The sequence below is a fragment of the Rhagoletis zephyria genome, unplaced genomic scaffold (genome assembly GCF_001687245.7).
Source record: "Rhagoletis zephyria isolate East Lansing unplaced genomic scaffold, Rhagoletis_zephyria_1.1 Rzeph_scaffold_00215, whole genome shotgun sequence".
NCBI classification, from domain to species: domain Eukaryota; kingdom Metazoa; phylum Arthropoda; class Insecta; order Diptera; family Tephritidae; genus Rhagoletis; species Rhagoletis zephyria.
The window spans coordinates 112,230-137,424 of record NW_016157299.1 but is presented as its reverse complement, the minus strand read 5'-3'; the positions used below and the strand labels follow the sequence as shown (position 1 = coordinate 137,424).

The following is a 25,195-nucleotide window of genomic DNA, read 5'->3' as shown; positions in this document are numbered from 1 at the left end:
GTTATTATGTGTCAAAGAGTTTATTTGTGTTGATGGCATAATTTTTATTTTTATCCCTCCAAGTTTTAAAGTGATGCTAAAAATATTCGGGCCTCGCATTTTTAAAACACAAAACTTGAAACAACAAAATTACAAAGCTTTTTACGCCAAACTTCAAATTCAGAAACTGACAAAAAAGAAAAGACCGAATCTAGATAAATCGATGATAAATAAACAAGCAAGCAAGAAGCTCTTCAAAGAAGGAGGGCCAAATGGAGTTCTCATTTACACCTATCACAGTCAGATGTTTGCGTCACGTAAAGTGGCCAGTCAGCAGTCCCGTCTTCTCAGTAAGAGGAAAAAACTAGATAGACCTTCTGAGATTGAACGCAACATGTGTTTTGCCCACCTGCATCCACTCAATGGCTCCCAGTCATTGCTGAGCGAAGTATCCACCCAGTTTGTGATGGTGGCTTCGATGATCGAAGTGGGCAACGCTATAACTGGATGCGGATCGAGGAATGCCTGGTCTGAGCCAACTGCGGCCAAAGAGTCAGATGTCCGAGATGCCCGGCACCCAGAGTAAAGCAAGCTCGTTCGTTATCTTTACCAGCATAATTTAGTCGATACTTGCATTGCCGAACTAGTTTGGAAGTATTTAGATAGAGGGCTGGTCAATGCCTTAAGTGCAGCTTGGCTGTACCTGTCGACACGTAAACTCCTTCCCCTCCACCTATTTTCCACCACGTAGTCTATGGCTTTGGGGGTTGCAAATACCACAGCATGGAAGACTGAAGCATATTCCCAAAATAAAAATGTAGCTTATCCCCATGTACTTTGAAAAATACTCCAGATCCTGACTCTGAGTCAGTTTTGGAGCTATCAGTGAAGATTCGACAATGTATGAGTGCGGGCTCAGTGCTGGAATTAAACCAGCATTCCTCCTCAGAGAACTCTCTCTCTCTCTAGAATCTCTTCAACAAATGTAATGAAGGCGTACTATCCTGTAACATTTAAAATACAAAAGTACTCAAATATCTGCCACCGCCAATTTTCGCATCGCCTCACTCAGTGTCATACCAACCAACACCCGTTTCTTTTTAGTCTGCAGGTGGCCTTTAAGGCTTCCCCACTTATGATGACACAAAGTGACGGTAAGTTCACCAGTGCGTCAAGAGCCCTTTACATCACTCAAAAAAATTAAAGATGAATAAATGGGCTATCAAGCAACCATTTTGGTTCTTTACTATCGAAACCAGATGAATTTTCGTGTACCCCCACTTACAACTCGTGGACCCCCACATTTTTTTTAACGCCAACGTAGACCCCATCGAGCCTCCGTTGGACCCCTGAGGGTCCACCTGGACCACTTTGGGAATCACTGAACTAAACGAAAGTTCAGAAACGATAATATAAAAACAGATTTGGATTTTATTAACTCTTATCTAACTTCAATTGCATTCCAGCTGAGACACAAAAATTGCAAAGGGAAGGGAAGGCATTGGTGTTGTTGAAGAGATTAAAAATAATTTGTTCTCAAACGGAGAATAGGTAATATGTATTTAAAAATATTAAACTCAGTTTAGAAATTAAGGATTCATATCGTTGCTGGAATAATGAAGTAGTGTAACATGTAAAGTATAGTTTTGAGAAAAACGAATTCAAAGTTTTTATAATCCAATCGACCAAATTTAAACTTTAACTGTGCGCTTCTTATTCAAAATATTCACAATTTAAATACACCACACTTTTTATTTATTCCTTAGCTGTTAATTAACAAAAAATTATGTACCATGTTTACTTAGAAATACCATTTGAGCCCATTTTTCTGAAAGCATCTGCTTATACACTATTTTATCTTTGAACATTTTTATTTGAAATCATTGTACACTATTTTATTTGTTTGAAAACTCAGAAAAACTAATTGATGTATGTATGTCGATATTACACTAGGTTTGTTCCATGATACAAAAAAGAAGGTAGTTTCAATAAACAACTTTTGACGGATAATAAAATTTTTTGAAGTTTCATAAATTGTCAGTATTATCAACGGCCTTGCCACTTTGATAATATTAAAACAATACATCGGAGTATTTTCTTTGCCATATTTTTACCAATTTGAGAATATTTCAAATCAAAACTCACAATCAGTACTTGATATATTTTTACTTACGTGGTTTGCCCCTCTTTTATTAAAAATATATAAAATGTAAACTGTTACATTGTAATTATTCTTTTTATTTTATAATAAAAACCATTAATGCATTATGTTGTTATTTTTTTCATTTTCTTATTTTGATATACAATTTTCGTTTCTTTAATCTTGCGATTTAAAAATCGAATTCTAAAGAATGTTCTTCCCAAATAAAATCTTTTTATAATATTTTAGTCCAAATTTACTTTTAAATTTCTCATCAGATTTTGCAAAAATTTTGGCTTTGTGGTTAGCGAATCACCATTAATTTCAACAAATTTTGAATTCAAAATTTCCAATGTATGCAAAAAACTTGAATTAGGCTTGTACAGACCGCCCTCCGATAAACAGTTAACATACGTATAATTTTGATCACTTTCTACATGCGTCCTGAAGCCTAGTTTTGTCAACCCCATTTTCGAAATTATGTAGCCGGCAAAATTTTCAAGTCCATCATATTCCACATCTTTGAGTGGACTGATGAAATCTTCTGCTTCATGCTCTTCTGCGAGCTACTTAAAAAAATTAGAAATCAAATAAAAACGAAAGGGTAAGGAGTTTACCTCGAGTTCTTCTTCTGCGGATATTTCAATATCGTTAAGTGGTTTGAAAGCATTTTCACTGAGCAACTCCTCTTCAAATTTTAACATTACTTCACTTGAAGACTCAACATTTGTTTCCGTGCTCAAAATAGTTTCGTTTCGCCCTAATAAAGTTCATGCATACATTTTAGAATCTTTATGACAACAACAATAATTTCTTTAAGTGGTTAAAAAATTACCTAGAAGGTATGATCGAAATCTGTACTTGAATTCGAGAGGTGACGGATGGTCATGCAGCCCTCCTTTCATATATGATCAATAACTTCACTAAACTTCACTCATTTTCATACATTTTTGTTTACTTTTACAAAAAAAAAAAATATTATCTCTGGTGATCAGGTAGCATGAATTTTATGAAATGTCATAATTTTATTAAAAGTCAAATGGTTAGCAACAACAACGAATGTCATTAAATGGAACTACCTTCTTTTTTGTATCATGGTTTGTTCCACAAGCTACTTGTAGAAAAACTCGAGCAAAGTTCAAACTGTCAGCGTATGTGTAACTCGAAGTGACTTCGAGTAGCTTGTGGAACAAACCTACTATTTTATTATTCACAGTTTGAAACTGCCTGTGAAAGTTAGCAGCAATATAATGAAGTAAAATGCTCTAACGTTATTTTAATACAAGAATTTCTTTGAAATTTTCTTAATAATAGTCCAAGTGCCCATGCACTATTTGTAAACAATTGTAATACCTACACTGTTATTATAAAATTTCGTTTTTCGCGAGGAAGTTCGTGGTCCAAAAAGATATTTAAGAAAACTAAAGATTTGTTTAATAGATTAAAGGATTGTCTATCCAATGGTACGATTATCGAATAATAGTATATGTGGTACTTGCACTGTTTCTTTATTCCCGCAACGATATCTCCGCATTAATTTTAGTAACAGAGTCATTCCATTGAAAAGGGGAAAACGACATAAATTTAAATATGCCCTAATTATCTCTATTTCTGTAGTAACCTCTTTTTAAATGACTACATTTCATTAACCTGTGGGAAAATATTAGAAACATGAAAAGAAGTAGTAATTTTTGTCTTTGGAAACTTCTATTTCATGCATAATTACTTTACACCAGACACAAGGAGCTGCCCCACTAGTCACAACTTTAAATATTTTTATGAAGATTATATAAACCTCATTTTTATTGAACACGAAAGCGTAAAATACATATTTTACAATACAAATACATTGTTCGTGAAAATTGTGTGTTTTGGCTAAAATTCATATTTGAGTGCACAAGGGCAAAATAGAGTTCTATTCAGTGTCCCACCAGTCACATTCATTCAAATGATAGTTATATAAAACTAAGAAATCGTTTGGCATTTCTGTTAAAGCAGTTTTATACATTAGTTATCGCTCTATGTCACTATTAAATTGAAGAAAGAGTCCATGTCCAAAAACCCCGGAGGAACACTGAAATAATTCTGTCNTAAAAAATATATTTCGCTGTTGTATAAGTTCCGACGACATAGTTAAAATTCAAAATTTATCCCATTCTGGAGTAAAATGTCGGTGAAAACTACATCGATGCACTAACACCACTGAAAATATCGTATTCTTAATTGGGTCCAGTGACATCGGTGGATGGCGAAAGGTCGTTTTGCGTCAATTCAACGTTCTTAAAACCGCGCAGATCTTTATAGAATATCAAACAGCATTTGATTGTCTTTGTAATTTTTCATTCATTGAAATAAACTGAATGAAAAACAAAACATTAAACCGTACTTAAGTTTTTTGGTTGTCTTTCAGGCATATTTGCAAGCTTATTTACCAATGCTTTTCTAAGCGCTTAAAATTGTTTGTTTATGCTTATTTTTTCGCCTCTGGTAATAAATGNTAAAGCTACATTTTCCAAACAAAAGTGCAATGAAAAAATAAGATAAACCAGTGTAATAGCCTTTATAAATTAGAAAATTTTAGTTGAGAAAAAGAAGTGCACGCAAATGTTTTGACAAAAATGTATTGAAATGTTAATTTTTTTTACAAAAGTGCCATTTTGGCACTTTGTGCCAAATTGAAAAATTAAGNCATCCCTGCTTCCAATAACTTACAAATATAAAAATGTGAAATATCGAGGGCTTGAATTCATTAATACCCTCTATCTGCAATTTGCACAAAAACTAATTTGTGATTTTAGAAACCATCTGGGACTTATTACCTGTCGTTATATAATGTAGCATTAATATCACCGATGACAGTTAAAGCTTAGGTGGATTTTTATATCAGAATCTCATCTTTGTGAAAAGTGTGCAGATAGAGGGTATTATTGAATATAAGCCCTCGATGTTTAAAATATATACAAATTTTATTTCAACGTATACAAAAAATAAATCTACCTGCGTTACAGTACGGCGGGGGACCGGGAAGAGGGGGCCGGGGGGCCGCGGCGTAGCGTTACGTGGTGCGAAATAAAGTCGATTGACCTTATTTCCGTTGATCTTATTACCTGTCACCAAGAGGTTATTAAGGTTATCGTTAACCAAGAGGGCGGCGCACAGTGGTGCTGCCTCATATTTTTATTTGTGGAAAAAATTTGGAGTAGGCGAAGGGCTTTAATTTTTCGTATGTAACATTTGTGGACAATAAATCAGGAAAAATACGAAAAATGCCTGTCATCGTTTATTTTAAAGCATACCTCCCATGAAAGCCTAACTTCAAAAATGCTATAAAAAGCACACCGATGAAAATATAATTCCGAAATTTTGTCCATATGTTTATATATCGAATACCTTCCATACAACATTTACCTCTAAACCGGCTTAAAAGTGCCATAAATACCATCATTAGTATATAGTATTTATGAGATCCGACAAAGGCACAACCTTCACCCATCTGTTTAATGGATGAAATCTACTGTAACGTTTAACGTGTTAGAAAATATTTCGCGAGTGGGTTGGCTGAAAAAATCAAATATTCAAAAGTTATTATTAAATTTTTAATTTTGCTTTCATTTGTTTAATGAGCAATTTACATATATGTATACCAATCATATAATGCGGCCCTTTGCTTAGCAAAGTGCGGCTCTTTTTACTTTCTCTTTGCTTAGAACATTTTGGCTCTTTTTAGTTTTTAAAATACATGTTTCTTTGCTGGACATTCTTTTCCATTGTGTTTTTTTATTTATTTTATTCTTTTTATATACACATACGCAAATTGAGATCGGAACATTACCAGCAATTGGAGAATGAAAATTGGCTTTCTGCCTTAATGTTCTTTACCGATATGATGGAACATTTGCAAAACTTGAATTTGTCTCTACAAAGAGAGAATAAAAATGTTTTTGATATGTCGCAAATTATTTTAAGTTTTGAAGCTAAACTACGTCTTTTTATTCATGGTATCAAAACAAGAATATTTCATCATTTTCCATGGCAGAAAAAAATTTTGCACATGGTTTCAAAGCAGATTTTGAAAAAATATTTGCCGATTTGAAATTATTTAAGTGTACGTTTGCCATATATTTTGAATTTTTGGTACAACGTATAACTGTGAGTCTTTGTACTCTACAAAGAAATTCGTAAAGTCAAAATACCGTTCACAATTAGTTGCATTCGCATACCTGATAATTATTGAAAGTTATACAAATTATCAGCTTTTTGTATTCGCGTACGCAAAAAAATTCCAAAGTAGGGGAAATTGAGGGAGCAAAATGACATTTGGAAACTGGTTGGAATTTACGCAAATCCCTAAATTTAATTTGATGGTTTGGAAGTTAAAATAGTAAAATGCGACAAATATTAAGTTTTAGAAGTAAGTAATTATTCGTTTAGTCAGTGAACTGTGTCAGGTTAACACTTCGGGATTTGTTTTCTTACGTTTTCAATTTTATACTTTCGAATGTAAACAAAATTTCTATCAGCTGTTCGTCTAAATTGCAAGTTTCTGCAAATTTTCTGTTCACGTAGATACTGTTTTGGATATTTCTCTCTTTGAGAGAGCAGATGACATTTCGTCGGAATTTTGCTGTTGGGCATTTTTTACTGGCGATTTTAAACGCACGTATGTATCTATTGACTAACCAACATTTAACAGAACTGTTACGAACGGCTTTTACTGACGTAAAACCAGATTTTGAAAATTTGGGCAAAGAGATCTTTTGAATTTTCTCTAAAATCTATCTTACGTACATTAGAATAATAATAAAATTAGTGTTTTTCATTTCTAATAATAATTTTATAATAAAATTTGTTTGTTTTTTTTTTGTGTGGCTCTTTGTAGCATTAATGATTTACATGTGGCTCTTTTCGGCCTCGGCCTTGCCCACCCCTGGCATATATAATGTGTTAAACAGATGAGTGAAAATTACTAATATTACCTTCATGTTCATACCTGTCAACCCGATAGTTAGACCAGGAAAAAAATAGACAACCCAACGTTTTCACATTCTATAGGCTTAACACTTTCGATTGGTATATAACTTCATTATCTTTTATTTATTAGCACGTAAATTTTCATAGAAAAAAGATTTCATCCATTAAACAGATGGGTGAAGGTCGTGCCGTTGTCGGATCTTAGACTAATATGCAAGTAGGAATAAAATCCGCAGTTGAAAGTAATATATTATTGATCCCAAGATGTAAAGTTGTCAATCAAGATATATTGTGACAATTTAACTAACATTAACGCAAAAATTTCTAATCATTGAAAGTGACAGAAAACGTTTAAAATATAGATATTATTTCCATAATTTATGATTAAGTTAGATATTATCGAAAATGTGTTCTGGAATTTTAAAATAAAAGTATACAATTATCATTAACATATTGCACTATTCGAAATAATATAATTAGGGCTATCACAGAATCCATCGTAGAAAGTCTATGAATTCGGATGCCTGCTACGACTACGAAAAAATTGATCTCACTGAATCCGAGTGAACTCGAAAATATCATTGCCAGCTTCAAATGATGAAGTTTGACGATTCGAAATCAGCTGGTGTAAAGGAAATAATAGACATTTATGTATGTGTGTCATTTTGCTCACGCTGCCCCAACGGTGTCAATGGCCGAGTGAGCCGTTTGAGAGATCCGAGCTCAAGTCCGGGTCCTCGGGCAGCGGAAATTTTTTCCTTTTTATTTTATACATTTTTTTAATTGTTATTTTTCTAAGCTTAGTTTTTATTATTTTAAAAAGAAAAATACTTTTTTTATTAAAATTAATTTTTAAACTATGATAATTTTTACATATTAAGCTTGAGGTCCAGCAAATACATAAAACTCCAGTTTTGGTCTTATTAATTTGTATTGTCGATATTTCGACCTCAATCGACAATAAAAATTAATAAAAATAAAACCAGAGTTTTATGCATTTGCTGGGTCTCGAGCTTAATAAATATAAATGATTATATTCAACAATTTTTATTGAGCTTGAGGCCGTTTTTTAATGAAAACTTGTTGTGGAAAAGCAACAATAATTTGATAAAGTGGTAGAACTGATAGCTATTTCGGAAACCACCACATTTCCTCAGACTTCTTTCAGTAGGATTCGAACCGACGATCCCACTGACTCAGCCAGTTGCCTATACACTGTGCTAAGTTCGCCTTGTTAATTCTTGTTGCTTATTTCCACTATTTCACTTGTTAAGCAATCAAGCGCAGCTATTCCGCTGCAATTCACTTGATCATGTGGTTGTTGGTTTTTGTTAATATTTCTATTATTAGAATGTTTTACTTTTAGGTGTGCTCGTCCTTAAGTTATTTGTTTTTGTTATTTTATGGCAATTATATTCAACAATTTTTATTGAGCTTGAGGCCGTTTTTTAATAACTGCGCTTGATTGTAGTTGTAGTAAGTTTTCATTAAAAAACGGCCTCAAGCTCAATAAAACTTGTTGAACATAATTGTTATAAGGCCATAACAAAAACAAATAAATGATTATAGTTTATAATTACGGTGACCTTATTTATGGCAGCCGAATACGGAAAAAAAAATAATTTTGCCAATTTTTTCCACGAAAGCTAGCTTTTCCAATGATCCTAGATTTATTAGCCCTGAAACAGCATCTTTATTTAGCATATACTTTTCGATCGTTTGTGAACGCACAACAAAATATTCAGATGCAACATCACACATTTGTAGAATATTTTTCCATAATTTTGTACTTTGTGTTCGGAATTTTTACCCCATAAAATTTTTTACAAACAATCCTAGGCAGGGAAACTACTCGGATTTCGACCAATCACAATGCAGTGAATAGCATCCGGAGCGAGCTGAATTGCAAAGCGTACCTTTGAAGGGTTCCACTTGCCTTCAATCTTTGTGAACTTCTTTACTTTTGCAACATTCTCATAGTACTTTTTATTTGGAGTTTCTCATGTCGGAGATACAATACCTCATACAGTGAGCAACCATTTTTTTGCCGTAGTTTCGCCTAATGAAAATATTCTCCCCTCACAAAATTTTAAAATTGCCTCCACGCCACGGCACATTGGAGATGTAAAATTACCCGAGAAAAATCAGCAAGCTGCGCGCATTTTCTTGTTGGTTTTGGAATCCATATGCGTAAACAAAATTTGAAATTTTAGAGCAAAATTTTAACAAAAATTGCAATTTAAAGACCAAATTCGCGATAAAAGTAAAATCAGCTGCTCTACTGCTGCTACCTATTCAATATTCCTGGCACCACACAGAATATTCAACGTGAAATGCGTTGAAAAAAACCTTTGAAAAGCTAAATATTATTGAAATTTCTTTTAGAAATTTGACCAACAATCATTAACGTCTGATTTCTATTCATACCCACAAATACCCAGATTTCTACGCAAAATTACACCTTTAGAAACCATCTACATATGCTCCTCGATTTGAATCACAAGCGTCCAGATTTAAAAATAAAAACTGGTTCATAGGCTTGTCATTTTCATGAACTGTTAAGGCGCCAACATACGAACACGTGACAAATAAGGGACATTAAAAGAAATACAGAACATTTGGCGTCCCGTATGAATTAAAAAAAATTAACAGGACAACTGACGAGAAAAGATGACTGTCCCGTATAATACAGGATGGATGGTCATTGTATTTATAATTCAAAGGCCAATAACCAAGAACAAATAAATTAGTTTCTATGATACTACAGTAATTAGGTTTTCATTTTTACTAAATCGTTGGCGTCCCGTATGAAATAAATAAATTACCAGGACAACTGACGAAAAAAGAGGACTGTCCCGCATAATACAGGACGGATGGTCATTGTATTTATAATTCAAAGGCCAATAACCAAGAACAAATAAATTACTTTTTATGATACTAAAGTAATTCGGTTTCCGTTTTTACTAAATCATTGTTAAATTAACATTTACTCAAATATACGGAACTAAATCAAACTGTTACAAATTTGGAGCATAATATTTCGCGATAAATTTATTAAACGTGGTTTGAGATAAGTTCCAATGGGATATATCTCCAAAAAAGATGCAGCTTAAAAGTTTATTTTATCTCGACTATGCTACGACCTATATTTCCATGTGGTTACATTTTATAACAATGCATTAACTACAAAGAGTATTTACTCTTACCTTTGAAAAGTTTTGTAATAATTTTAGCCATTTTTAATACAAAATTCTTATATAAAACAACGAAAATTTAAATGTAATATCTACAAAATTTCTTTATAAAAAATGTTTGATGCCTTTCAGTTTGGATATAAAATGTACAAATCAAGGCAAATTCATATAAGGTGGTGTAACTGGCGAAGTTAGATTTTTGCCGCGGTTGTACTGATTGTCAAAATGATGTGTTTATTGCACATTTGTTGTGTTCTGATTTTCATCGTGCGTATAATTTGTTAATGTAATTTTTTGTTTTCGTGCTGCCGCTACCACCTTATATGAATTCGGCTTGGTACAAATTACACTGTGCAACAATTAGAGGGTCATTGTCTGGGGCGGAATAATTCCAACTCTGGATGAAAGACCAAGACCCATATAGTAAAACTTCAAAATCGTTTTACATTCTTTAGTCAAATTTCTTTGCTATGGCCGTTTTATATTTGCAATATTTTGCCTAAGTGTCTCTAGAAAAAATAAGGGTAAAAATACATATCGAAGAGAAATATGTTTTTTCGGGACATACAGTAAAATTTTACGAGGAATAATTTTGTAGGACATTTTAACCCGCTATCTCCCTCACAAAAGGGTCGTGTTGGCCCTTTTTTATAAAGGTCGCTAGAGGGTTAAAATCTTCTAGAAAATTACTTGCCATAAAATTTCACTAGGGTCCTCTCAGACAAAATCTTTGTACAAAGTATCTGTAAGTCCACAGAAAATCGAAAATCATATATCCCCTTGAAATATGCAAAAAAAGTGTAATGCTTTCTTTTATATAGGTATATTGTTTATACATGTAAATATGTAACTCTAGCTCCAATTGTTTAAACAAGTAACCTAAGTGTAAATAATCTTTAGATAGAATATAATAATTTTATTGAAAAAGTAAAATGGAAGCGTTTAAGTCAGATATTAACAGCTTTTGCTACTGCTGTGGTAAATATGTTGCAAAGTACATGTCCTTAAAAATGCACTACTTATTTCATCATCTGGCTCATTTCAGCAAGCAGGTATCCACTGAGCCCGATGAGCGTGGCGAGCGCTACCATCAAGTGGCTCTTCCATTTGAAATGAGGGAGTAAATACTTGTAACACAAAAATAGTTTAACTTATTCTAATTAAAAAAAATAAAAATACAGATATAGTGGAAAAAAGCACCGGATGCAATTCTTGCAGAAATTTGTTGGTGGAGTAAGCACGTGTTTGAAGATCGTGATCATGAAGAATTTCAAGATGACGCAGTAGAGCCAGCATTGGAATCATACGTGGGCATCATGTGTGAGTGAGATTCTGATCAGAGCGATGACTCCAATGCTGATTTTACACTTTCCCGACCATCAGGCCCAAAAAGAGCAAGAGTTATATGCATATATAAACATAATATAAAATAAAGCATAAAAAATTGATGCATACTTTTATTTTCTGTGGACTTACAAATTCTTTGTAGCAAGACTTTGTCTGAGAGGACCCCTAGTGAAATTGTATGGCAAATAATTTTCTAAATGATTTTAACCCTCTAGCGACCTTCAGAATGCCATTTTATTCGGACTTTACAAAAAAGGGCCAAAATGAACCTTTTGTGGGGGAGATAGCGGCTTAAAATGTTCTACAAAATTATTCCTCGTAAAATTTTACTACATGTCCCGAAACAACATATTTCTCTTCGATATGTATTTTTACTCTTTTTTAATTTATTTTAAAGACACTTAGGCAAAATATTGCAAATTTAAAATGGCCATAGCACAGAAATTTGACCAAAGAATGTAAAACGATTTGAGGTTTTACTATATGGGTTTAGGTCTTTCATCCTGCGTTGGAATTATTGCGCACCCAAAAATGCTGTTGCACAGTGTTATCAACTCTAGTAACGCGAGAGCAATTGTGAAAAACAATTTATTCTCAAATCCACGCCTACAGCTCGTAAGGGTCTGTCCTTTCGACTTGTTAATTGACATTACAAAGCAAACGCTTACTGGAAATTGAAGACTGTGAAAAGGAAAGGAAAATTATTGGAAATAATTGTATTCGAGGTATCCCAACCATTTCGCCAGTTATAATTTCTGCTTCAATTATTTTTTTGTTGTAGCTTTACAACCTTAAGTATAGTTCCGTTGCATACTTTTGAAGGGGATCCATTTTTTTCACAAAAGTATTTATTATCGCACCAGCAGCATATATTTCTAATGTCATCAAAATCGGATCAAAAATGCAGATTTTCTGAATATCTCGATTCTTGCGCTACCTAGCGGTAGCGGATTAAAATATGAACTTGCCACGGTCCGGAGGTATAAACTGTTCAAATTTGGTTAAAATCCCTTCATCGCACCAGCAGCATACATTTCTAATATCATCAAAATCTGATCAAAAATACAGATTTTCTGAATATCTCGATTCTTGCGCTACCTAGCGGTAGCGGATTAACGTCCCACGGTCCTAAGGCATAAACTGTTCAAATTTGGTTAAAATCCCTTCATCGGGTTCTGAGCCAAATGGTCACGTAGAAAATGACTATATTTTATATATTTACATTTGTATATTTGACCGTTAGTTATTTAAACTTTTTTATTAAATATACAGTTTGCCAGGCGGAAAAATATGTCTTTTGGTCTAAAAATAAGCTGCGCAAAATTGTATTCAAATATGATAACAGTAAGTACTTTCGCGTTGCATTTGAAAATTTAGAAAACCTTGTGCATTCAGGGAAAAAAGTGTTTAACAAAACGGTTGAAAATCGTGAATTTTATAGTCATTTGCTATGTAAAATAACTCACAGAATCTGGATATGAGATCAACAATAAACAAGGTAGAATAGGTTTTAAGAATTTGCGAAGTTATCGTTTTTTTTCAAATCGAGAAAACAGTATTTTCAATTTTTTCCAAAAATATCCGGTTCTGATTCTCACATCCAGACTAAAGTCGAAATCCCTGATGCAATGAGTGCAAATCTCTCAAGTAGGCCACCCAAAATTGGACGGTCAAGATTTTTTCGCACAAATCACTATTCGTTTAACAACAATAAAAAAAAATATAATTTGAGCAATTTTGCAAAATTCGAAGTTTTACAAGAGTTATTGTTATTAATTTTTTTTTTATGAATTCAGTAATTATTTATTATCCACTGATTCATAGCATGTATCTTGCTGATTTTTTCATGATAATAGCTAATTAGACACGCTTTAGCCTGATTGTTTCAATTTTTCAAATAGTCATTATTTTGTACTAAGGGCGTGTGTGAATCGGTAACAAAGTTCTATGGGGAAAGCTGTTGAATAATATTTTTACTATGGTGAGACAGTTTTGCCAATCTGCTGTGTGAAATGAAATATTTTTTGACAGCAGTAAATTTTTGATAACCGCAGATTTATTTGGAATAAAATATTACAAATTGAAGTGAAATGAATATTTTAAGAAAACATCTACCATCGTTGATTGCAATTCATCTATTTAAGCTTTTATTTAACGAAAACTTACACACATCAACAATCTTTGCGATTGTCAAAATTTTCAATGCATTTGTCAAAAATTTCACTAGCCTCATAAGCTACATAAATTTTATTCGCCTCATTGTTGTCAAAAATTTACTCGGCGCGAACTTTGTTACCGATTCACACACGCTCTAAATTTTAAATTTTTTAAAAAAAATTTATAAACAAATGGAAATATTTATTACTTCTCGATCAGCTTACTTAATCGTTTATATTGAATATCAATCCTTATTTTATAATACATTATTTAAAAGAAAAAAAAGAAACTTGCACGGAGTCGCTAGTTATTAACTTTTTTCGCTCCTGCCACGGGTGGTTTTGCTTTCATGCCGCGTGCCGCGCGGTCTCGCAGCGAGCGTGGTGCAACCAGAGAACGCAAAAAAAAATATTAAATTTTGTTTAAGGGACTTACGCCCTTAAAATGCAACTAGTCCTGAGCGAACGCAGCAACCCCCTTTTTTCGAACTAACTGGAAGAGGTTACCATGCGAACTGGCTATAAATACAAATGCATTTTGCCATATGCTTTCTCTTCTTTTTCACACCAACCATCAATGGAGCAGCGGCTCAGCTTATCAACTCATCGATCACCTAATCACCTACATCTTTCATCGTCTCAAAATTACCTACATAAGTATACCATACTGAATTTTCTATTTACATTCCATAGTTATAGAAGTACATGAATTTGTATATAATTTTTTTAATGTTCATTTATTCACATACGTATGTACATATTTATATCCTATTGAGTTAATATCCATATATACGTATGTACCCATATACTCATTGAATCGTAAGTACATAAATGTACTTCATTATATTTTGCATATGTACGCAACTACACAAATTCATGTCAATAAATTGAATTATTTGTATTGAAAATCTACTACAATTCCCTTAAATTTTCTTCATGGTTCTTGCGAGCCATAATTGAGCTGGCAACCCGAAAATTGGCGCAAATCAAACAGAGCTACTCGCTGGACTTGGTTCGAAAAACGACATTTTGACTGAGAAGCAGCGAAATAAAGTGCGCAAGACGTAAAATCGGAAAAATTTAAAAGTAAAAACCGCAGCGGTAACATAAAGACTTACTTTGTCCTAAAAAACGACTAGAAATCAATCGTGCATTGAAAGTTTCAAATAGATAAATTTGCAAAAGCAAATACCCACAACGTTCGTGCAATTTGCTCAACAGCTTCTCGAGCGAAAAAAGGTGTACCGTTTTACGAAATAATTGGCCGGCGCATACCATCCACGAATTTACACGTGTGTAAAAGTGCCTACATAGGAGTTCGAGAGCTTCGAGCTATTCATCGGCCACGTGGTGGCGACAATAATACCCAGCGTCAAAAAGCAAACGCGCTAGTGCTGTTAGTAAATCCCTCTAGAAGCCATCTAGTTCATCGACTCCGACTTTAACCTGGCTAACAACTTCATTCCCACGTCCAAGGAAACCCAGTCGGCACAGCAGCTTGGTAGTTTATACCCATCGCTGGACATCAACATTAGCCACATAGAAAAGTATCGCTTAAAATTTTTAGTATGTACATACAGTATTGGCCAATACAATAGCACCCCCATTTCAAAGTGATATTGTTTGCCACTCATGTTTATTTATTTATTTTTAAAAATTTTCAATTAAAATACAATTCATTCTCTCACAAAACTCACATAAACCCAAGTTTAAAACTTTTTAAAAGACCGCAAAAAGTGAAACAAATTTCCACCCAAATTTCAAGCTTTTTTCTCAGAAGCGGTCGAATTTTTTTGAATACACAGTTTTATAGCCCATTCAATTTTAGTCTAATAATGTGCAAGTTTCAAGTGGCTAAAAATTACCGTTGATTTTTTAGAATTTTTTTCGCCGAAGATGTTGCGGGTTTCTGCCATATAAAAATAAATTGTGTTAGTCGTTATATGGAAGCAAATGAGACAAAAAAAATTCTAAAAAATCAACGGTAATCTTTAGCGACTTGAAACTTGCACATTATTGGACTAAAATTGAATGCGCTATAAAACTGTGTACTCAAACAAATCTTCTGAAAAAAAAGTTTGAAATTTTTAAATATGCCTCATTTATTTTCAACTGGCTATTTCAATTTCAAATCTACTCGCTGTTTTTAATAATCTGTTTGCTTGGGCGCAAAAATCTTTGTTGCTTTGACAGAGCCATACATATATGTACATAAATGTTTATGCATACAAATTTATTTATATACATAAGCATAGATTATTTAATACAATATTTTTTAAAGTTGCATACATAAATATATACATACGTACTAGGGATGTTGCGAATGTGAAATTTTAGACATCCGCGGATGCCAATGCGAATGCGTATGTCAAGTATTTTCAAGAAGTAACCAGGTAGTAAACTAAGTTATTTAGGTAAATAAAAAATGTAAAAGTTAGTAAATTTTAATAATGTTTACTTTTAGTACTTGAATTTAAAAATTGAAAATTTTATGAGAATTGCATCGGGGGCTGCAAATGTCGGATGTACCCTCCTGACTTTCATGTTCACTTGAAGAATCTAGCATAATGGTGAGATCGTTGTTTAAACAGCACTTACAAACCAAACCAGATGTGTCAGGTTTTTCTGAAGCTTTTTAAAAAGAATTATTCATTCTCATTCCTTTGGCAGTTTCAGAATTTGGGGAACTTGTAACGTCATCAGCGTTTTTCGATTTTAGTTTTTGCAATTCATTTTTAATGGTTTCGAGCTAGATAGGTGGATATGGAAAATAAATTATTATTTTCCAGGAATGAAAATTTTGAACAAAATTATGTTCTTAAGATCCTGGCTGCCAGCCGAATCCGGTCAGAGAATTGTTATTTTTTTAAAAAAAGCATCCCGTTTTTTTATAAACTTTTGAAATATTGGAATCACGAATGATGAGGGTTTCAGATAGTTACGTAATTCTTACCTATTTAAAGGTCAGACCTATAGCTTTTTAAATATTTCAGCATCGATTCTCTTTATAGCTTAATGTTGAAGATTTCTGCTGGAAATCCCTATTGTAGGAGCTTAATCCTTCACTTCACTAAATAGCAAAGAATGGAGACGTAGGGGGAGAGTTTTACCACAGATAATTAATTTCCCCAAAGAGCCCCATTTGAAGTGATTGAAACGAATATATCGTCACCTGAAATGCAAAAAGACGTAACAACGCCATAACTGATGTGGGAGTTGAAATTCGATGAAATCCATCATATCAATCAAAAACTGAATTTTGAATTTTTTATTAGATAGTACTTTTTGTATTTCAGAGACGTTGTTTTGAGACGTTTGATATTCTAAGTATGTAGTTTTATAGCCCAACTAATGTTGGTATAACAAAGTGCAAGTTTGAAGTATCTAAAAAATTGTGTTGATTTTTGGAAATTTTTTTTTGTAGAAGGTGTTGCTCATTTTCTTCATACAAAAAATAATTGTCGAACATACTTTATAAGGAAGAACCTAACTGAAAAAAATTGCCAAAAATCAATGCGATTTTTTAGCACCTTCAAGCTTGCACTTTGTTATACTAAAATTAGTTGAGCTATAAAACTGCATACTTAGAATTTTTCTAAAAAATCTGAATAGAAAGTTGCAAATAAGTATGCAAATTTATTGAATTTTCCTGAGTTTTGCACAAAGTTTAGAGATTTTGTTTTTATGTTTTTTGGTGAAGTACGAACTATATTTTTATTAAAGAATATTGAAAATAAATTAGAATAAAAAACTGTGCATATATTGCGAAAAATTCTCTGTGCCAATACTTTTGTCCGGCACTGTATATTGTTAAAAGGACTATGTTCTCTTTGACGTACGTCAAAGGTCAAGTAGAAATGGGAACTTGTATAACTGCTCGGTTATATAGCTTAAGAAATAATAAGATTAAAGACATTTTTATCAAAGTTGATAAATATGACATTTGACCAGTTTTGTTACACAAATACTCCAACGACCACAGGCAAAAAATAATGGCTACAATTTGCCATTTTGTTTGCCAGATATACGTTTTGTCGGTGCATTTGCACAACATTCGCATTCGCCAAAGCTTCGCATTGATTATTGCGAATGCGAAAGCGAATGTTAAAATTAATGCGGAAGCTCCGCGGTTTCGAATGCGAATGCGAATATTCGCTACAACCCTGATACGTACATATGTACATATATAAATAAGCATGTATTTTGTCTTTATAGAGAAAAATAAGTAAAGAGGATAGTATAATCGTTTGAGCCGCAGAAACAAAAAAAAACAACTAAGCACTTAATACTTTAACACCCCCAAAATAGTTTGCTACTGAGCAGTTATGCTGTATACCTAAACGAAATATAATCCTTGGTGAAAAAATGTATTTGTGGATTGTTGTTGAAGGACATATGTATGTACATATGTATTAGGGCGGGTAAATTTTTTTATCGACATCGTTCCTAGCAGATTCGGATTCTACATAAAATTCTAAGAAAAAAGTCCTTTATACCATTACTTTAAAATTATTTTCGAGCCTGCGCAATTTTTAAAGAAGATATTTTTAATTGATGCTAAGATAATATGCAATATTTGCTAAAGTGTTACGAATGTTATGTAATATGGAACGATTTTCCGTCATCCCTTGTCAAATTTGGTTTGGAGACAAACCGGTTTCGGCGTTGTGCCATCTTCAGTGTCATTTTTCGTTCAACGAAAATGAGAATGTTACGAATGTTATTTTTTTTAATACAAATTTGTAGTTTTCATACGAAGAATTAATTTTTATCTATTTCTTATTTAAAGAACCGCAAGATGGCGCTTCAAAGCAAATCTATACTAATATGTATATATTTTGAAAGCTGTTTTTTTTCTGTTCACACATCTCGAGAACGGCTCCACCGATTTTTTTGAAATTTTGGGCACCTACTGCGGACTTTCCAAGGATGGTTGTAGGCTGAAAAATATTTAGATATATAGAGGGGCGTCGCACCTCCCATACAAATCGAGTTTTTCAAACTGCATATCTGGAAGTATTCATGGTAGAGTACTGCAACTTGGTATGGGGATATAAGAAATCAATGGCATACTCATGGAGAAAAATTGGAGCAATTGAAAAAAGGGCGTGGCACCTCCCATTGTGACAAAATCCGGGTAATGCTGGGGTATGCTCATCGGCTGCCGGGTTCTCAACAAAAAAATAAAAAGAGTTCGTTTTCGATTTATAGCAAAGCACTCGTCTGTCTGGGTCGTAGGTTAAGAGGGCGGGAGTAGAACCTACCCGTTCCTCTCCGGTTGGTGGGCGTAGCTCCGTCCCACCAAATATAATTACGGCTATAGTAAAGGAGCGGGAGTAGAACCTACCCACAACCTTCCAAGAGAGGGAGTAGAACCTGCCCGTCTCTAAATACCTAGCTAAGTTCTATAGGAGTGGGAGTAGAACCTGCCCGTCTCCTGATACCTAACATAGGGAGTAGAGCCTACCCTATGTGTGCAAAAGCTCCTGACTCTGCAGCAGTCGCCTGACGACTCCTGTCTGCTTTGATTGCTGGCCGGCTATTTATACAAATTGCCGGCCGCAGTCGCGTCGCGTATGTCCCGTTGTCCTTTGCGCTTTGTTCTTTATTGCCATCGTGCTTAAAGTATATTTACAGTTGTATGTATATGATTATATGCATAATAACGGTAGTTCAAATCACTTAGTGCTGTACAATATGTGGCTACAATTCAAAGTATGTATTTTTAATTCAAAGCATGTATTACTTAACTGCTCTATACAATTGTTTATATATATTTAATGAACAATTGAAAATATTATATGTATATCTATATGAACGTTGTGGGGGCTCCAAGCCCTAGGATTGGGGTCCTCACACCCCCCTCTACTTCGGAGAGGCGTTTGTTACCGTCACGTCTCCATTTCGGGAAATGCGAATGCGGTACCAACGCCCTTCTGCATTTCTTGGCCGCCTTTTTATCTAAACGCGGCACAATTGGCTGGGTTACGTTGTCGGGGCTCTCTATATTCAACGGGGGTTTGAGGACGTTTGGCCCCCCTTCTGGGGGTTCGTGTTAATTTGCTCAGCCACAGTGATGCATGTCGCCTCCCCTGAAGGCGTATCAGTCGCCATTAGCGTCAACGACTCTCCTCCGCAGCGTATGGAGGGCGCGCCTCGCAGAGGTAGTCCATCCCGATGATCATCAGATCCGCGAGTCCTGGTAAGAATAATAGCTAGCTGTCGTGGGCTTGGTCACCCAGACCGACTGTCGCATCTATAGCCTCGCGTATCATAGTTGGGCTGCCATCGCCCATCAGAACCCTTGTTTCCATCATCTTGACCCTCGATGGTGGAAAGCGTTTGGCGATCGCTTCGTTAATGAAGCTCCTTGTGGCTCCAGTATCTACTGTCGCCTGCACTTGCGTCTCGTCTAGTGTGGCGGTGGCTACGATTCGCCCTTCGTCTTGGCGTAAGAACGCCCTTAATGCGTGCGAGTTATCGTCATTTGGGTCTCCGCTCCTCGCTCTTGGCGGGACCAGTGCTCGTTTCCCTGCATCCTTCTGCAGCAGTCTCTTGTCTGCACCCCGCGACGGCCACACTCTCAACAGAAGTCAATGGGGTTACAGCATCCGTACGCTACGTGGCCGCTCTCTCCGCATCGCCTACATGCGGTTCTTGGATCTATCGGGCCTGCATCATTCCGCGCTGTACTGCGGTCATCACCTCTATGCTGGCATGGCGCCGAACTACTGGGGTCCATCGCTGTCAGTCTGAGAACGTGATACCGCTATTCTTGTCGCCTCTGTGGAATGGGCGCACGCCTAAAAGTGTCGGGGTGTGTTTCGAGGCGCCGAGGTGGCGTTGGTCGCTGAATGGGTTGCTGCGTATTTCTGTCGGAAATAATATTCTCAAAATCTGCAGCAAGACTTACCAGCTCCTCCAGCGTTGCAAAGTCACGCCGCTTGATGTAGAGTTGGTACTCGCTGCGACTGTTTCGGTACACGCGGCCGAGTTTTTGCTCTTCACTGCCTTCAGCATATCTCATCAGATTCTGTAGCTCGAGTACGTAGTCCTTAAAGGGTTCTTGTACTCGCTGGACTCGCTGACGGATCTCGTCGTCTAACCTCTCAATGTACCGCGAGGACAGGAAGAACTTTATAAAGTCTCGTCTAAATTGGTCCCATGTTGGCCACCGTTTGTTGTTGTTGCGGAACCAGTTTAGTGCTCGATCCCGCAGCAACTCAGGCATTGCTTTCGGCGATACGTCGAGGCTGATTTCATAGCCTTCGGCTAGCTCCTCAACGCGTTCTAGGAACTCTAGGGGGTTTTTAACGCCGTCAAGNCCTGCACTTGCGTCTCGTCTAGTGTGGCGGTGGCTACGATTCGCCCTTCGTCTTGGCGTAAGAACGCCCTTAATGCGTGCGAGTTATCGTCATTTGGGTCTCCGCTCCTCGCTCTTGGCGGGACCAGTGCTCGTTTCCCTGCATCCTTCTGCAGCAGTCTCTTGTCTGCACCCCGCGACGGCCACACTCTCAACAGAAGTCAATGGGGTTACAGCATCCGTACGCTACGTGGCCGCTCTCTCCGCATCGCCTACATGCGGTTCTTGGATCTATCGGGCCTGCATCATTCCGCGCTGTACTGCGGTCATCACCTCTATGCTGGCATGGCGCCGAACTACTGGGGTCCATCGCTGTCAGTCTGAGAACGTGATACCGCTATTCTTGTCGCCTCTGTGGAATGGGCGCACGCCTAAAAGTGTCGGGGTGTGTTTCGAGGCGCCGAGGTGGCGTTGGTCGCTGAATGGGTTGCTGCGTATTTCTGTCGGAAATAATATTCTCAAAATCTGCAGCAAGACTTACCAGCTCCTCCAGCGTTGCAAAGTCACGCCGCTTGATGTAGAGTTGGTACTCGCTGCGACTGTTTCGGTACACGCGGCCGAGTTTTTGCTCTTCACTGCCTTCAGCATATCTCATCAGATTCTGTAGCTCGAGTACGTAGTCCTTAAAGGGTTCTTGTACTCGCTGGACTCGCTGACGGATCTCGTCGTCTAACCTCTCAATGTACCGCGAGGACAGGAAGAACTTTATAAAGTCTCGTCTAAATTGGTCCCATGTTGGCCACCGTTTGTTGTTGTTGCGGAACCAGTTTAGTGCTCGATCCCGCAGCAACTCAGGCATTGCTTTCGGCGATACGTCGAGGCTGATTTCATAGCCTTCGGCTAGCTCCTCAACGCGTTCTAGGAACTCTAGGGGGTTTTTAACGCCGTCAAGCTTTAGGCCCCACTTTCTCACTCGGTCCATAACCGTGGCGTAAGCCGGTTCGGAATGGGTTGTGAGAGTGGGGTATGCTGGTGGTGACACGTGGCTGCTAGATTGGGCTGTCATATCCTCGTTTCTGCCGAGTATTGGTACGTCCGTGAAAGGGACTGGTGACGCCCGGTCGTGCTTTGCGGAAAGTTCGATCAGACGCCTCGTGTACTTTGGGTCATCTTTAACCACTGACAGGAAATGTGATAGCCTCTTCCGCAGCTCGTCGACTGTCCCGGAGTCTTCTAGCCCGAACTCCGCAGTGCATTCGAGGCAGGGACCGTAACGGTTATAACTTTTATTATAAAAATCACTTTTTAATCGTTATTAATTGAGTTTTATTTTTTGCTCAAAACATAACGATTATTTTTTGAGTTTTACTTTTTACTCAGAAAATAATCGTTGTTTTGAGTTTTATTTTTTGCTCGGAAAATAATCGTTACGTTTTAAGTTTTATTTTTTGTTCGGAAAATAATGGTTACGTTTTAAGTTTTATTTTTTGATTTGAAATAATCGTTACGTTTTGAGTTTTATTTTTTGCTCGGAAAACAATGGTTAGAATTCAAGTTTTATTTTTTGCTCGGAAAATAATCGTTACGTTTTAAGTTTTATTTTTTGCTCTGAAAATAATCGTTACGTTTTAAGTTTTATTTTTTGCTCGGAAAATAATCGTTATTTCTTGAATTTAATTTTTTGCTCAGAAGATAAAACTTAATTTTTGCGTAGGCGTATGCGCATGCGTGAACAGACAGGGGGCGGCTACATTGAACCTTTAACGCCACTGTGGAGTGGGTAATGAAAATATAGAGAGCAAGATATAAGGGCGGAAACAAAGACAAGGGTAACGACAAAACCACAGACAATCACAACCTATTGAAGGATCAAACCAATGATAAAGATGAAGAACTGGACAAAGTTAAAGATAAATAAAAAGACAATGATTAAGATGAAGATGAAGATGAAGATGAAGATGAAGATGAAGATGAAGATGAAGATAAAGATAAAGATAAAGATAAAGATAAAGATAAAGATAAAGATAAAGATAAAGATAAAGATAAAGATAAAGATAAACATAAAGATAAAGATAAACATAAAGATAAAGATAAAGATAAAGATAAAGATAAAGATAAAGAGGAAGATGAAGATGAAGATGAAGATGAAGATGAAGCTGAACATCTTCATCTTCATCTTCATCTTTGTCTTCATCTTGATCTTCATTTTAATCTTTTTATTTATCTTTAACTTTGTCCAGTTCTTCATCTTTATCATTGGCTTTATCCTTCAATAGGTTGTGATTGTCTGTGGTTTTGTCGTTACCCTTGTCTTTGTTTCCGCCCTTGTATCTTGCTCTCTATATTTTCATTACCCACTCCACAGTGGCGTTAAAAGTTCAATGTAGCCGCCCCCTGTCTGTTCACGCATCCAGAAATAACGATTATTTTTCCGAGCAAAAAATAAAACTTGAAACCTAACCATTGTTTTCCGAGCAAAAAATAAAACTCAAAACGTAACGATTATTTCCAATCAAAAAATAAAACTTAAAACGTAACCATATTTTCCGAGGAAAAAATAAAACTTAAAACGTAACGATTATTTTCCGAGCAAAAAATAAAACTCAAAACGTAACGATTATTTTCCGATAAAAAAATAAAACTTAAAACGTAACCCTTATTTTCCGAGCAAAAAATAAATCTTGAAACCTAACCATTGTTTTCCGAGCAAAAAATAAAACTCAAAACTTACGATTATTTCCAATCAAAAAATAAAACTTAAAACGCAACCATTATTTTCCGAGCAAAAAATAAAACTTGAAACCTAACCATTATTTTCTGAGTAAAAAATAAAACTCAAAAAATAATCGTTATGTTTTGAGCAAAAAATAAAACTTAATTAATAACGATTAAAAAGTGATTTTTATAATGAAAGTTATAACCGTTACGGTCCCTGTTATAAACAATCTGCAAATTTTCAGCTAGATTTTCAACTTCCTATTCAGATTTCTTAGCCCATTAAATTTCAGGGCAATAATGTGTAAGTTTAAAGGGGCTAAATAATCGCGTTTTTTTTTTAATAATTTTTTTTTCTTGTAGAAATTTGGTTAGGGGCTCGGTTGTCGAAAATGCTAAACTACTTTCTGCTAACAAGGAGCATAGCAATAGGTCCATTCAATATCAAAAAATTGTTACGAATTGTTACTAGTACTTGCAAGTTTTTACTGAAAATGCATTCAATTACCCAAAATATTTGCAAGAGGGAGCGAATTCGAGAGCGTAACAACCCAAGAGAGCTGCAAATTCCTGCAAGTAAAAATTTGACTAGCAGGAATTTGCAGGAGTCCAAAAGTAAGGTTATGTTTCAAACTCAAATGTAAAAAAACTGTTTAAGAGGATGATTTGATGAAACATAATTACTGAAATGAAAATATGTATAAAAAATTTAAATCTATTGTATATATTTTTACTTTTATGACTTATGAACTATTCCCAATTAAAAAGAAAATTGCCCGCCAAAACTTAACCGCCAGAAAGTGTCAAAATGGCTTAAGTTGTAAGTTTTTACTAGTTTTGCGTTCAATAACTTTTTCTGAAAATTTTCTCTTACTCTCAATTTTACTCTCTATCTTTCTTTTACGCTCTCGCTGCAAGTACTTACTGGAAAAGTTATTGAATGGACCTAATATTTCAGTCTTTTTTGCGTTCAGTACATTTTCAATGAAGTCTTAAAAAAGCCGCCTAGTTTTTTCTGACGTTTTATGCTGCACAGCTTTTTTGATGCTTTTGCGAGCGTGCCTGCTGCAATAGATTTGCTCTACCTGTTTTGGCTTTTAATGTGCAATTGCATCATTACAGCAAGCCTCGTAACCTCAAGTGTTTAGACAACCAGCCTTTGAAAAAGGGATCCTTAGTCCTAGAATCCAAAAAAAACCTTTGGAGGAAACTGTATTAATTCTTTATTCATTAATTGCGTGCTAACGCTTTTACATATACTTCGTGTCTAACTATCATGTACATATATAACCCAGCAATACGTATCGTGTTGCCAGATCATAGGGTTGACTAAATACATAAACAGTAGTGGAAAGGTTGCATTTGTATTATAGAAATACATAATATTACA

General features: G+C 35.4%; 1 protein-coding gene across 1 annotated transcript in view; it reads left to right on the top strand.

Annotated features, from left to right (window-relative positions):
- The window catches only part of PolrMT (mitochondrial RNA polymerase), a 363,978-nt gene that overhangs the window by 227,907 nt on the left and 110,876 nt on the right, over positions 1 to 25,195 (top strand). The window lies entirely within an intron of this gene.